Genomic DNA, 15,066 nt, shown 5'->3' on the forward strand with positions numbered 1-15,066 from the left:
GTTGGCAGCTGCGTGGTGGCTGCTGGCAGCCGTGTGCTGGCTGCAGGGGTGGGCCTGGGCGGCTGCGGAGGGCCCCCTGAGTGCACCTGCCAGCGGTGGTTGAAGACATTGCCTGAGCCTCCGATGTGCCCGGGCAGGACACCCGGGAGGCGGGGAGCAGCCCCCGCTGAAGTCCATGGCATGTGCCAGAATCGAGTCTTGGAGAAAAAATGACAAAGTCCAAACGCTCCGGCGCCGGCCAGGGCGGTTGACCCCGGCTGGCCGGGCCGGCGGGGGCTGCGGCTGCCGGGGCTGAGCCGAGTGTCGATGCATGTCGTGAGAACCGGGAAGGGGACAAACCGGTGGCTCCAGGCCGGGTTGGAGTTCCAGGAGGTCGGCCTGACTCTGGAGCTTTTCCCCTTAGCATTTCCCCATTGGCCAAAGGGGGGAAAGTCAAAAAAGCACCCCCAGCAGATGTATGCATAAGGGGCTGGGGGGTGACGGAGAGCGGGCTGTTGGCAGCTGTGTGGTGGCTGCTGGCAGCCGTGTGCTGGCTGCAGGGGTGGGCCTGGGCGGCTGCGGAGGGCCCCCTGAGTGCACCTACCAGTAGGGGCTGAAGACCCAGTCTGACCCTCCGATGTGCACGGGCAGGACACCCAGGAGGCGGGGAGCAGCCCCCGCTGAAGCCCACGGCAGTTGGCAGAGGCGAGTCTTTGAAAAAAATGACAAAGTCCAAACGCTCCAGGCGCTGGCCAGGGGTGCGGACCGGGCTGGCCGGGCCGGCGGGGGCTGCGGCGGCCGGGGCTGAGCCGAGTGTCTATGACTGTCCTGAGAACCGGTATGGGGACAAACCGGTGACTCCAGGCCGGGTTGGAGTTCCAGGAGGTCGGCCTGACTCTGGTGGTTTTCCCCTTAGCATTTCCCCATTGGCCAAAGGGGGGGAAGTCAAAAAAGCACCCCCAGCAGATGTATGCAGAAGGGGCTGGGGGGTGATGGGGAGCGGGCTGTTGGCAGCTGTGTGGTGGCTGCTGGCAGCCGTGTGCTGGCTGCAGGGGTGGGCCTGGGCGGCTGCGGAGGGCCCCCTGAGTGCACCTACCAGTAGGGGCTGAAGACCCAGTCTGACCCTCCGATGTGCCCGGGCAGGACACCCAGGAGGCGGGGAGCAGCCCCCGCTGAAGCCCACGGCAGTTGGCAGAGATGAGTCTTTGAAAAAAATGACAAAGTCCAAACGCTCCAGGCGCCGGCCAGGGGTGCGGACCGGGCTGGCCGGGCCGACGGGGGCTGCGGCTGCTGGTGCTGAGCCGACTGTCTATGCATGTCCTGAGAACCGGGATGGGGACAAACCGGTGGCTCCAGGCCGGGTTGGAGTTCCAGGAGGTCGGCCTGACTCTGGAGGTTTTCCCCTTAACATTTTCCCATAGGCCATAACGGGGGAAGTCAAAAAAGCACCCCCAGCAGATGTATGCAGAGGGGCTGGCGGGTGACGGAGAGCGCGTGTTTGGCAGCTGTGTGGTGGCTGCTGGCAGCCGTGTGCTGGCTGCAGTGGTGGGCCTGGGCGGCTGCGGAGGGCCCCCTGAGTGCACCTAGCAGTAGGGGCTGAAGACCCAGGCTGAGCCTCCGATGTGCCCGGGCAGGACACCCAGGAGGCGGGGAGCAGCCCCCGCTGAAGCCCACGGCAGTTGGCAGAGATGGGTCTTTGAAAAAAATGACAAAGTCCAAACGCTCCAGGCGTGCAGTCCAGGGGGGCGGACCCGGCTGGCCGGGCCGGCGGGAGCTGCGGCGGCTGGGGCAGAGCCGAGTGTCAACGCAGGTCGTGAGAACCCGTATGAGGGTAATCCAGGTCGCTCCGGGCCGAGCCACGGCTCCAGGAGGGCGGAAGGAGCGGGCCTGTTTCCCCTGATAGCGCCGACGACGGTAAAATAAGGCCTCGCAAAACGTCACCACGAACACCTTGTCGGGGTATAAGGGAACGAGCGGTGTGCGGTCGCTGACAAAGTGACAGTATTTCTCAAAAAAGCACCCCTGGCAGATGTGCGCAGACGGGGCTGGCTGGTGACGGAGAGCGGGCTGTTGGCAGCGGTGTGCTGGCTGCAGGGGTGGTCCGTGGCGGCTGCGGGGGGCCCGCAAAGCGCACCCACCATTAGTTGCTCAAGACCCAGGCTGAGCCTCCGATGTGCCCGGGCAGGACCCCAGGAGGCCGGGCACAGACCGCAGCCTGCCCCCTTGCCGTCCGACGAAGCTTGCACGGTCAGAAAAAGTTTCAAAGTCCCAACGGGGAGAGAGTGTTGACGGCGAGGGGGCGCTGGCTGCTCCAGGGGCCTGGGAGGGAGGCCCTGGAGGTCGGCCTGGGGGTGTGGAGGGGCCCCCGTGTGTCCCTGAGCGGCCCCCGGTCTTTGGTCGAGAGGGGGTCTCAGCCGCCAATGTGCCCGCCCGGGTACCTAGGGAGGCCGGCCTGGGGCGAGCGGAGCAGCCCCCGTGTGTCCCCGAGTGTCCCCTGGCGTTTGCTGAAGAGGGGGTCTCAGCCGCTAATGTGCCCGCCCGGGTACCTAGAGAGGCCGGCCTGGGGCGAGTGGAGCAGCCCCCGTGTGTCCCCGAGCGCCCCCCCCGGTCTTTGGTGGAGAGGGGGTCTCAGCCGCTGATGTGCCCGCCTCAGGGAAGCCGGCCTGGGGCGAGTGGAGCAGCCCCCGTGTGTCCCCGAGTGCCCCCCGGTCTCTGGTCGAGAGGGGGGTCTCAGCCGCTAATGTGCCCGCCTCAGGGAGTCCGGCCTGGGGCGAGTGGAGCAGCCCCCGTGTGTCCCCGAGCGCCCCCCGGTCTTTGGTGGAGAGGGGGTCTCAGCCGCTAATGTGCCCGCCTCAGGGAGTCCGGCCTGGGGCGAGTGGAGCAGCCCCCGTGTGTCCCCGAGCGCCCCCCGGTCTTTGGTGGAGAGGGGGTCTCAGCCGCTGATGTGCCCGCCTCAGGGAAGCCGGCCTGGGGCGAGTGGAGCAGCCCCCGTGTGTCCCCGAGTGCCCCCCGGTCTCTGGTCGAGAGGGGGGTCTCAGCCGCTAATGTGCCCGCCTCAGGGAGTCCGGCCTGGGGCGAGTGGAGCAGCCCCCGTGTGTCCCCGAGCGCCCCCCGGTCTTTGGTGGAGAGGGGGTCTCAGCCGCTAATGTGCCCGCCTCAGGGAGTCCGGCCTGGGGCGAGTGGAGCAGCCCCCGTGTGTCCCCGAGCGCCCCCCGGTCTTTGGTGGAGAGGGGGTCTCAGCCGCTAATGTGCCTGCCTCAGGGAGTCCGGCCTGGGGTGAGTGGAGCAGCCCCCGTGTGTCCCCGAGCGCCCCCCCGGTCTCTGGTGGAGAGGGGGTCTCGGCCGCTAATGTGCCCGCCCGGGTACCTAGGGAGTCCGGCCTGGGGCGAGTGGAGCAGCCCCCGTGTGTCCCTGAGCGTCCCCCGGTCTTTGGTGGAGAGGGGGTCTCAGCCGCTAATGTGCCCGCCTCAGGGAGGCCGGCCTGGGGCGAGTGGAGCAGCCCCCGGGTGTCCCTGAGCGCCCCCCGGTCTCTGGTGGAGAGGGGGCCTCAGCCGCTAATGTGCCCGCCTCAGGGAGGCCGGCCTGGGGCGAGTGGAGCAGCCCCCGTGTGTCCCTGAGCGTCCCCCGGTCTTTGGTCGAGAGGGGGTCTCAGCCGCTAATGTGCCCGCCTGGGTACCCAGGGAGGCCGGCCTGGGGCGAGTGGAGCGGCCCCCGTGTGTCCCTGAGCGTCCCCCGGTCTTTGGTCGAGAGGGGGTCTCAGCCGCTAATGTGCCCGCCTCAGGGAGTCCGGCCTGGGGCGAGTGGAGCAGCCCCCGTGTGTCCCTGAGCGTCCCCCGGTCTTTGGTGGAGAGGGGGTCTCAGCCGCTAATGTGCCCGCCTCAGGGAGGCCGGCCTGGGGCGAGTGGAGCAGCCCCCGGGTGTCCCTGAGCGCCCCCCGGTCTCTGGTGGAGAGGGGGCCTCAGCCGCTAATGTGCCCGCCTCAGGGAGGCCGGCCTGGGGCGAGTGGAGCAGCCCCCGTGTGTCCCTGAGCGTCCCCCGGTCTTTGGGTCGAGAGGGGGTCTCAGCCGCTAATGTGCCCGCCTGGGTACCCAGGGAGGCCGGCCTGGGGCGAGTGGAGCAGCCCCCGTGTGTCCCTGAGCGTCCCCCGGTCTCTGGTGGAGAGGGGGTCTCAGCCGCTAATGTGCCCGCCTCAGGGAGGCCGGCCTGGGGCGAGTGGAGCAGCCCCCGTGTGTCCCTGAGTGTCCCCTGGCGTTTGCTGAAGAGGGGGTCTCAGCCGCTAATGTGCCCGCCTGGGTACCTAGGGAGGCCGGCCTGGGGCGAGTGGAGCAGCCCCCGTGTGTCCCCGAGTGCCCCCCGGTCTTTGGTGGAGAGGGGGTCTCAGCCGCTAATGTGCCCGCCTCAGGGAGTCCGGCCTGGGGCGAGTGGAGCAGCCCCCGTGTGTCCCCGAGTGCCCCCCGGTCTTTGGTGGAGAGGGGGTCTCAGCCGCTAATGTGCCCGCCCCAGGGAGGCCGGCCTGGGGCGAGTGGAGCAGCCCCCGTGTGTCCCTGAGCGTCCCCCGGTCTTTGGTCGAGAGGGGGTCTCAGCCGCTAGTGTGCCCGCCCGGGTACCTAGGGAGGCCGGCCTGGGGCGAGTGGAGCAGCCCCCGTGTGTCCCTGAGCGCCCCCCGGTCTTTGGTGGAGAGGGGGTCTCAGCCGCTAATGTGCCCGCCCCAGGGAGGCCGGCCTGGGGCGAGTGGAGCAGCCCCCGTGTGTCCCTGAGCGCCCCCCGGTCTTTGGTGGAGAGGGGGTCTCAGCCGCTAATGTGCCCGCCCCAGGGAGGCCGGCCTGGGGCGAGTGGAGCAGCCCCCGTGTGTCCCTGAGCGCCCCCCGGTCTTTGGTCGAGAGGGGGTCTCAGCCGCTAATGTGCCCGCCTCAGGGAGGCCGGCCTGGGGCGAGTGGAGCAGCCCCCGGGTGTCCCTGAGCGCCCCCTGGCGTTTGCTGAATAGGGGGTCCCAGCCGCCAATGTGGCCGCCCGGGTGCCCGGGGGAGCCGCCTGGGGTGGCCCTGTGCAGCCCCCGTGCGCCCCTGAGTGTTTTTCAGTATCTGGCCGAGACACCCCCTGACCCTCCGACGGTGTCCGTTTGGAGCGCCTGGTGCCTGGGCACCCCCTGAGTGTTTTTCAGTATCTGGCCGAGACACCCCCTGACCCTCCGCCGGCGTCCGTTTGGAGAGCCTGGTGCCTGGGCACAGACCGCGGCAGCTCCCGCTGGCCGCATTGACAGAGAGGGCTGAAAAAATGACAAAGTCCGAAAATGCCTGAGAACCGGGAAGGGGACAAACCGGCGGCTCCAGGCCGAGCCGGAGTTCCAGGAGGTCGGCATGATTTTGCCGGTTTCCCCATAGGATGTGCCAAGTTGCCAAAATGGGGGAACTCAAAAAAGCACCCCCGCCAGATGTATGTAGGGGGGCTGGATGGTCGATAGGGAGTGGGTGCCTGGCAGCAGGGGCCACCCCGCGCAGGTGCCCCGGGGGGCCCGCGGGGGGCCCCCGAAGACACCCCCCCCCAGCACTCGCTGAAAACCCCGTCCGAGCCGCCCGCGCTGCCCGGAGGGAGTCCCGGGAGGCCGGGCACGGCCCGCAGGTCTCTCCCTCTGCCCCCCGGTGAGGTTTGCACGGGGGGAAAAGTTTCAAAGTCCCAACGGGGGCGAGAGACGGTGCCGGCGAGGGGTGGCGGGCTGCTCCGCGGACCCGGGGGAAGCCCGGGGAGGGCGGCCCGAGGGCGCGGAGGGCCCCCTGAGAGTGCCTACGGGTAGTAGGTGAGAAACCCTGCCTGTCCCTCCCACGGGGCCGGGCAGGGACCCCGGGAGGCCGGGCAGAGCCCGCAGGTCGCCCCCTTCCCGTCCGATGAAGCTCGCACGGTCAGAAAAGTTTCAAAGTCCCAACGGGGGGAGAGTGTTGACGGCGAAGGGGTGCTGGCTGCCCCTGGGGCCGGGCTGGAGCCCCTGGAGGTCGGGCTGGGGTTGTGGAGGGGCCCCCTGAGAGCACCCAACAGCAGTTGCTCAAGACCCTGCCTGAGCCTCCGGTGTGCCCGGGCATGAACCCCAGGAGGCGGGGAACAGCCGTGGCAGCCCCTGCTGAAGTCCTTGGCAGTTGGCAGAGGCGAGTCTTGGGGGAAAAAAAACGACAAAGTCCAAACGCTCCAGGCGCCGGCCAGGGGGGCGGACGTGGCTGGCCTGGCCGGCGGGTGCTGCGGCTGCCGGGGCTGAGCCGAGTGTCGATGCATCTCCTGAGAACCGGGAAGGGGACAAACCGGTGGCTCCAGTCCGAGCTGGAGTTCCAGAAGGTCGGCCTGACTCTGGAGGTTTTCCCCCTGGCTTTTCCCCATAGGCCAAAAGGGGGGAAGTCAAAAAAGCACCCCCGGCAGATGTATGCAGAAGGGGCTGGGGGGTGACGGAGAGCGGGCTGTTGGCAGCTGCGTGGTGGCTGCAGGGGTGGGCCTGGGCGGCTGCGGTGGGCCCCCTGAGTGCACCTGCCCGTGGTGGCTGAAAACCCAGGCTGAGCCTCCGATGTGCCCGGGCAGGACCCCAGGAGGCCGGGCACAGAACGCCGGTTGCCCCCCATTGCCGTTTGACGAAGCTTGCACGGTCAGAAAAGTTTCAAAGTCCCAACGGGGAGAGAGTGTTGACGGCGAGGGGGTGCTGGCAGCTCCAGCGGCCGGGGGCAACCGCTGGAGGCTGGGCCCGGACTGCGGCAGCCCCCCTTGCGGTCGAACAAAGTTTGAGGAGACGAGTCATGAAAATGACAAAGTCCAAACGCTCCAGGCGTGCCGTCCAGGGGGGCGGACCCAGCTGGTCGGACCGGCGGGAGCTGCGGCGGCCGGGGAAGAGCCGAGTGTCAATGCAGGTCACGAGAACCGGTATGAGGGTAAACCTGGCCGCTCCGGGCCGAGGCACGGTTCCAGGAGGGCGGAAGGAGCGGGCCCGCTTCCCCTGATAGCGCCGACGGCGGTAAAATAAGGCCTCGCAAAACGTCAGCACGAACACCTTGTCGGGGTATAAGGGAACGAGCGGTGTGCGGTCTTTGACAAAGTGACAGTGTTTCTCAAAAAAGCACCCCCGGCAGATGTGTGCAGACGGGGCTGGCTGGTGTGGGAGAGCGGCGGGCTGTTGGCAGCAGTGTGCTGGCTGCAGGGGTGGCCCGGGGCGGCTGCGGAGGGCCCCCAAAGCGCACCTACCAGTGGTGGCTGAAAACCCCCGCTGAGCCTCCGATGTCCCCGGGCAGGACCCCAGGAGGCCGGGCAGAGCCCGCCGCTTGCCCCCTTGCCGTTTGACGAAGCTTGCACGGTCAGAAAAGTTTCAAAGTCCCCACGGGGGGAGAGTGTTGACGGCGAGGAGGTGCTGGCTGCTCCAGGGGCCGGGGGCAACCCCTGGAGGCTGGGCACGGACTGCGGCAGCCCCCCTTGCAGTCGAACAAAGTTTGAGGAGACAAGTCATGAAAATGACAAAGTCCAAACGCTCCAGGCGCCGGCCTGGGGTGCGGACCCGGCTGGCCGGGGCCGGCGGGAGCTGCGGCGGCCGGGGCTGAGCCGAGTGTCAATGCAGGTCCTGAGAACCGGGAAGGGGACAAACCGGTGGCTCCAGGCCGGGTTGGAGTTCCAGGAGGTCGGCAGGACTCTGGAGGTTTTCCCCTTGGCATTGTCCCATTGGCCACAATGGGGGAAGTCAAAAAAGCACCCCCAGCAGATGTATGCAGAGGGGCTGGCGGGTGACGGAGAGCGGGCAGTTGGCAGCTGTGTGGTGGCTGCAGGAGGTGGGCCTGGGCGGCTGCGGAGGGCCCCCAAAGTGCACCTACCAGAAGGGGCCCAAGACCCAGGCTGAGCCTCCGATGTGCCCGGGCAGGACACCCAGGAGGCGGGGAGCAGCCCCCGCTGAGGTCCATGGCATGTGCCAGAGGCGAGTCTTGGAGAAAAAACGACAAAGTCCAAACGCTCCAGGCGCCGGGCAGGGTGGCGGACCCGGGTGGCCGGGCCGGCGGGGGCTGCGGCTGCCGGGGCTGAGCCGAGTGTCAATGCATGTCCTGAGAACCGGGAAGGGGACAAACCGGTGGCTCCAGGCCGGGTTGGAGTTCCAGGGGATCGGCCTGACTCTGGAGGTTTTCCCCCTGGCTTTTCCCCATAGGCCAAAACGGGGGGAGCCAAAAAAGCACCCCCAGCAGATGTATGCAGAGGGGCTGGGGGGTGACAGAGAGCGGGCTGTTGGCAGCTGTCTGGTGGCTGCAGGGGTGGCCCTGGGCGGCTGAAGAGGGCCCCCTGAGTGCACCTACCAGCAGTAGCTCAAGACCCAGGCTGAGCCTCCGATGTCCCCGGGCAGGACCCCAGGAGGCCGGGTAGAGCCCGCAGGTCACCCCCTTGCCGTCCAATGAAGCTTGCACGGTCAGAAAAGTTTCAAAGTCCCAACGGGGAGAGAGTGTTGACGGCGAGGGGGTGCTGGCTGCTCCAGGGGCCGGGGGCAGCCCCTGGAGGTCGGCCTGGGGGTGTGGAGGGGCCCCCCTGAGAGCACCCAACAGTAGTTGCTCAAGACCCTGCCTGAGCCTCCGGTGTGCCCGGGCATGAACCCCAGGAGGCGGGGAACAGCCGTGGCAGCCCCTGCTGAAGTCCTTGGCAGTTGGCAGAGGCGAGTCTTGGGGGAAAAAATGACAAAGTCCAAACGCTCCAGGCGCCGGGCAGGGTGGCGGAACCGGCTGGCCGGGCCGGCGGGGGCCGCGGCTGCCGGGGCTGAGCCGAGTGTCGATGCAGGTCCTGAGAACCGGGAAGGGGACAAACCAGTAGCTCCAGGCCGGGTTGGAGTTCCACGAGGTCGGCATGACTCTGGAGGCTTTCCCCCTGGCATTTTCCCATTGGCCAAAATGGGGGAAGTCAAAAAAGCACCCCCAGCAGATGTATGCAGAGGGGCTGGGGGGTGACGGAGAGCGGGCTGTTGGCAGCTGTGTGGTGGCTGCAGGGGTGGCCCTGGGCGGCTGCAGAGGGCCCCCTGAGTGCACCTATCAGCCGTTGCTCAAGACCCCGCCTGAGCCTCCGGTGTTGCAGGTCAGGACACCCATTGGCGGGGAACAGCAGGTGGCAGCCCATGCTATAGTCGTTGGCAGAGATGAGTCTTGGAGAAAAAACGACAAAGTCCAAACGCTCCAGGCGTGCCGGCCAGGGCGGCGGACCCGGCTGGCTGGGCCGGCGGGAGCTGCGGCTGCCGGGGCTGAGCCGAGTGTCAATGCATGTCGTGAGAACCGGTATGAGGGTAATCCTGGTCGCTCCGGGCCGAGCCCCGGTTCCACGAAGGCGGAAGGAGCGGGCCTGTTTCCCCTGATAGCGCCGACGGCGGTAAAATAAGGCCTCGCAAAACGTCAGCACGAACACCTTGTCGGGGTATAAGGGAACGAGCGGTGTGCGGTCTTTGACAAAGTGACAGTATGTCTCAAAAAAAGCACCCCCCCGCAGATGTGTGCAGACGGGGCTGGCTGGCTGGTTGGTGATGGAGAGCGGCGGGCTGTTGGCAGCAGTTTGCTGGCTGCAGGGGTGGCCCGGGGCGGCTGCGGAGGGCCCCCCAAAGCGCACCTACCAGTAGGGGCTCAAGACCCAGGCTGAGCCTCCGATGTCCCCGGGCAGGACCCCAGCAGGCCGGGCACAGACCGCAGCCTGCCCCCTTGCCGTCCGATGAAGCTTGCACGGTCAGAAAAAGTTTCAAAGTCCCAACGGGGAGAGAGTGTTGACGGCGAGGGGGTGCTGGCTGCCCCAGGGGCCGGGAGGGAGGCCCTGGAGGTGGGCCTGGGGGTGTGGAGGGGCCCCCTGAGAGCACCCAACAGAAGTTGCTCAAGACCCTGCCTGAGCCTCCGGTGTTGCAGGGAAGGACACCCAGGGGGCGGGGAACAGCCGTGGCAGCCCCCCTTGCAGTCGAACAAAGTTTGAGGAGACAAGTCATGAAAATGACAAAGTCCAAACGCTCCAGGCGTGCCGGCCAGGGGGGCGGACCCGGCTGGCTGGGCCGAGGGGAGCTGCGGCGGCTGGGGAAGAGCCGAGTGTCGATGCATGTCCTGAGAACCGGGAAGGGGGCAAACCAGTAGCTCCAGGCCGGGCTAGGGTTCCAGGAGGTCGGCCTGACTCTGGAGGTTTTCCCCCTGGCTTTTCCCCATAGGCCGAAATGGGGGAAGTCAAAAAAGCACCCCCGGCAGATGTATGCAGAGGGGCTGGGGGGCGATGGGGAGCGGGCTGTTGGCAGCAGTGTGCTGGCTGCAGGGGTGGGCATGGGCGGCTGCGGAGGGCCCCCTGAGTGCACCTACCAGTAGTCACTCAACACCCAGCCTGAGCCTCCGATGTGCCCGGGCAGGAACCCCAGGAGGCCGGGCACAGACCGCAGCTTGCCCCCTTGCCGTCCGATGAAGCTTGCACGGTCAGAAAAAGTTTCAAAGTCCCCACGGAGAGAGAGTGTTGAGGGCGAGGGGGTGCTGGCTGCTCCAGGGGCCGGGGGCAACCCCTGGAGGCTGGGCACGGACCGCGGCCGCCCCCCTTGCAGTCGGACAATGTCTGGGGAGACAAGTCATGAAAATGACAAAGTCCAAACGCTCCAGGCGTGCCGGCCAGGGGTGCGGACCCGGCTGGCCGGGCCGGCGGGGGCTGCAGCTGCCGGTGCTGAGCCGAGTGTCAGTGCAGGTCCTGAGAACCGGGAAGGGGACAAACCGGTGGCTCCAGGCCGGGTTGGAGTTCCAGGAGGTCGGCAGGACTCTGGAGGTTTTCCCCTTGGCATTGTCCCATTGGCCACAATGGGGGAAGTCAAAAAAGCACCCCCAGCAGATGTATGCAGAGGGGCTGGGGGGTGATGGAGAGCGGGCTGTTGGCAGCCGTGTGCTGGCTGCAGGGGTGGGCCTGGGCGGCTGCGGAGGGCCCCCTGAGTGCACCTGCCAGCGGTGGCTCAACACCCTGGCTGAGCCTCCGATGTCCCCGGGCAGGACCCCAGGAGGCCGGGCACAGACCGCAGCCTGCCCCCTTGCCTTTTGACGAAGCTTGCACGGTCAGAAAAAAGTTTCAAAGTCCCGACGGGGAGAGAGTGTTGAGGGCGAGGGGGTGCCGGCTGCTCCAGGGGCCGGGGGCAACCCCTGGAGGCTGGGCACGGACCGCGGCACACCCCCTTGCGGTCGAACAAAGTTTGAGGAGACAAGTCATGAAAATGACAAAGTCCAAACGCTCCAGGCGTGCAGGCCAGGGGGGCGGACCCGGCTGGCCGGGCCGGCGGGAGCTGCGGCTGACGGGGTTGAGCCGAGTGTCGATGCATGTCACGAGAACCGGCATGAGGGTAAACCTGGCCGCTCCGGGCCGAGGCACGGTTCCAGGAGGGCGGAAGGAGCGGGCCTGTCTCCCCTGATAGCGCCGACGGCGGTAAAATAAGGCCTCGCAAAACGTCACCACGAACACCTTGTCGGGGTATAAGGGAACGAGCGGTGTGCGGTCTTTGACAAAGTGACAGTATTTCTCAAAAAAGCACCCCCCCGGCAGATGTGTGCAGAGGGGCTGGCTGGTGATGGAGAGCGGGCTGTTGGCAGCAGTGTGCTGGCTGCAGGGGTGGCCCGGGGCGGCTGCGGAGGGCCCCCAAAGCGCACCTACCAGTGGTGGCTGAAAACCCAGGCTGAGCCTCCGATGTGCCCGGGCAGGAACCCAGGAGGCCGGGCACGGACCGCAGCCTGCCCCCTTGCCGTTTGATGAAGCTTGCACGGTCAGAAAAAGTTTCAAAGTCCCAACGGGGAGAGAGTGTTGACGGCGAGGGGGCGCTGGCTGCTCCAGGGGCCGGGGGGAGCCCCTGGAGGTGGGACTGGGGGTGTGGAGGGGCCCCCTGAGAGCACCCAACAGAAGTTGCTCAAGACCCTGCCTGAGCCTCCGGTGTTGCAGGGAAGGACACCCAGGGGGCGGGGAACAGCCGTGGCAGCCCCCCTTGCAATTGAACAAAGTTTGAAGAGACAAGTCATGAAAATGACAAAGTCCAAACGCTCCAGGCGAGCCGGCCAGGGGGGCGGACCCGGCTGGCCGGGCCGGCGGGGGCTGCAGCTGCCGGGGCTAAGCCGAGTGTCGATGCATGTCGTGAGAACCGGGAAGGGGACAAACCGGTGGCTCCAGGCCGAGCTCGAGTTCCAGGAGGTCGGCCTGACTGTGGAGGTTTTCCCCCTGGCTTTTCCCCATAGGCCAAAACGGGGGAAGTCAAAAAAGCACCCCCGGCAGATGTATGCAGAGGGGCTGGCTGGTGACGGGGAGCGGGCTGTTGGCAGCGGTGTGCTGGCTGCAGAGGTTTGCATGGGCGGCTGCGGAGGGCCCCCTGAGTGCACCTGCCAGCAGTGGCTCAAAGCCCTGGCTGAGCCTCCGATGTCCCCGGGCAGGACCCCTGGAGGCCGGGCACAGACCGCAGCCTGCCCCCTTGCCGTTTGATGAAGCTTGCACCGTCAGAAAAGTTTCAAAGTCCCAACGGGGAGAGAGTGTTGAGGGCGAGGGGGTGCTGGCTGCTCCAGGGGCCGGGGGCAACCCCTGGAGGCTGGGCACGGACCGCGGCACACCCCCTTGCAGTTGAACAAAGTTCGAGGAGACAAGTCATGAAAATGACAAAGTCCAAACGCTCCAGGCGCCGGACAGGGGGGCGTACCCGGCTGGCTGGGCCGGCGGGAGCTGCGGCGGCTGGGGAAGAGCCGAGTGTCAATGCATGTCCTGAGAACCGGGAAGGGGACAAACCGGTGGCTCCAGGCCGGGCTGGAGTTCCAGGAGGTCGGCAGGACTCTGGAGGTTTTCCCCCTGGCTTTTCCCCATAGGCCAAAACGGGGGGAGGGAAAAAAGCACCCCCAGCAGATGTATGCAGAGGGGCTGGCGGGTGATGGAGAGCGGGCTGTTGGCAGCAGTGTGCTGGCTGCAGAGGTGTGCATGGGCGTCTGCGGAGGGCCCCCCTGAGTGCACCTGCCAGCAGTGGCTCGAAACCCTGGCTGAGCCTCCGATGTCCCCGGGCAGGACCCCAGGAGGCCGGGCAAATAACGCCGGGTTGCCCCCTTGCCATTTGACGAAGCTTGCACGGTCAGAAAAAGTTTCAAAGTCCCAACGGGGAGAGAGTGTTGACGGCGAGGGGGATGCAGGCTGCTCCAGGGGCCGGGAGGGAGGCCCTGGAGGTGGGCCTGGGGGTGTGGAGGGGCCCCCTGAGAGCACCAACCAGCAGTTGCTCAAGACCCTGCCTGAGCCTCCGGTGTTGCAGGGCAGGACACCCATTGGCGGGGAACAGCAGGTGGCAGCCCCTGCTGAAGTCCTTGGCAGTTGGCAGAGATGAGTCTTTGAGAAAAAACGACAAAGTCCAAACGCTCCAGGCGTGCCGGGCAGGGTGGCGGAGCCGGCTGGCTGGGCCGGTGGGAGCTGCGGCTGCCGGGGCTGAGCCGAGTGTCGATGTATGTCGTGAGAACCGGTATGAGGGTAATCCTGGTCGCTCCGGGCCGAGGCACGGTTCCAGGAGGGCGGAAGGAGCGGGCCTGTTTCCCCTGATAGCGCCGACGGCGGTAAATTAAGGCCTCGCAAAACGTCAGGACGAACACCTTTATTGCATATAAGGGAACGAGCGGAGTGCGGTCTCTCACAAAGTGACTATTTCTCATAGTGCAGAGAAGGGAGTGGGGGCCGCTCAAAGTCAAAGCACCGCGGCCGCCCCTCTGCCACCTCCCTGGGAGCAGAGTCATCGAGCGCGAGTGTCCCCACTCCGCCTTTCCAGGCCGCGGTGCCGACAGGCTGGCTGGCTGCCCGGGCAGACCCCGCTCTCCGAGCGGCCGGGCCCCAACGTTCGAGAGGTGTAGGAAGCCACCTTGGGGGGGCTGCGGAGGCCCCCCCTGACACCGCCTCCAAGCCCTTGCTGAGAGCCCTGTCCTAGCTGCCTGCGCGGGCAGGCGGGACCCCCCAGTAGGCCGGGCACAGCCCGCGGCAGCCACTGCTGAAGCCCACGGCGGTTGGCAGAGGTGGGTCTTTGAATAAAATGACAAAGTCCAAACGCTCCAGGCGCCGGCCAGGGGGGAGGACCCGGCTGGCCGGGCCGGCGGGAGCTGCGGCGGCCGGGGAAGAGCCGAGTGTCAATGCAGGTCCTGAGAACCGGGAAGGGGACAAACCGGTAGCTCCCGGCCGGGCTAGAGTTCCAGGAGGTCGGCCTGACTCTGGAGGTTTTCCCCCTGGCTTTTCCCCATAGGCCAAAATGGGGGAAGTCAAAAAAGCACCCCCAGCAGATGTATGCAGAGGGGCTGGGGGGTGACGGGGAGTGGGCTGTTGGCAGCAGTGTGCTGGCTGCAGAGGTGTGCCTGGGCGTCTGCGGAGGGCCCCCTGAGTGCACCTACCAGTAGTCACTCAACACCCAGCCTGAGCCTCCGATGTGCCCGGGCAGGAACCCAGGAGGCCGGGCACAGACCGCAGCTTGCCCCCTTGCCGTCCGATGAAGCTTGCACGGTCAGAAAAAAAGTTTCAAAGTCCCCACGGGGGGAGAGTGTTGAGGGCGAGGGGGTGCTGGCTGCTCCAGGGGCCGGGGGCAACCCCTGGAGGCTAGGCACGGACCGCGGCACGCCCCCTTGCAGTCGAACAAAGTTTGAGGAGACAAGTCATGAAAATGACAAAGTCCAAACGCTCCAGGCGCCGGCCAGGGCGGCGGACCCGGCTGGCCGGGCCGGCGGGGGCTGCGGCTGCCGGGGCTGAGCCGAGTGTCAATGCATGTCCTGAGAACCGGGAAGGGGACAAACCGGTGGCTCCAGGCCGAGCTCGAGTTCCAGGAGGTCGGCCTGACTCTGGAGGTTTTCCCCTTGGCTTTTCCCCATAGGCCAAAATGGGGGAAGTCAAAAAAGCACCCCCGCCAGATGTATGCAGAGGGCCTGGGGGGTGATGGGGAGCGGGCTGTTGGCAGCAGTGTGCTGGCTGCAGAGGTGTGCCTGGGCGTCTGCGGAGGGCCCCCTGAGTGCACCTACCAGTAGTCACTCAACACCCAGCCTGAGCCTCCGATGTGCCCGGGCAGGAACCCAGGAGGCCGGGCACAGACCGCAGCCTGCCCCCTTGCCGTCCGATGAAGCTTGCACGGTC

This window comes from Eleutherodactylus coqui, unplaced genomic scaffold (assembly GCF_035609145.1).
Source record: "Eleutherodactylus coqui strain aEleCoq1 unplaced genomic scaffold, aEleCoq1.hap1 HAP1_SCAFFOLD_263, whole genome shotgun sequence".
Classification (NCBI taxonomy): Eukaryota; Metazoa; Chordata; class Amphibia; order Anura; family Eleutherodactylidae; genus Eleutherodactylus; species Eleutherodactylus coqui.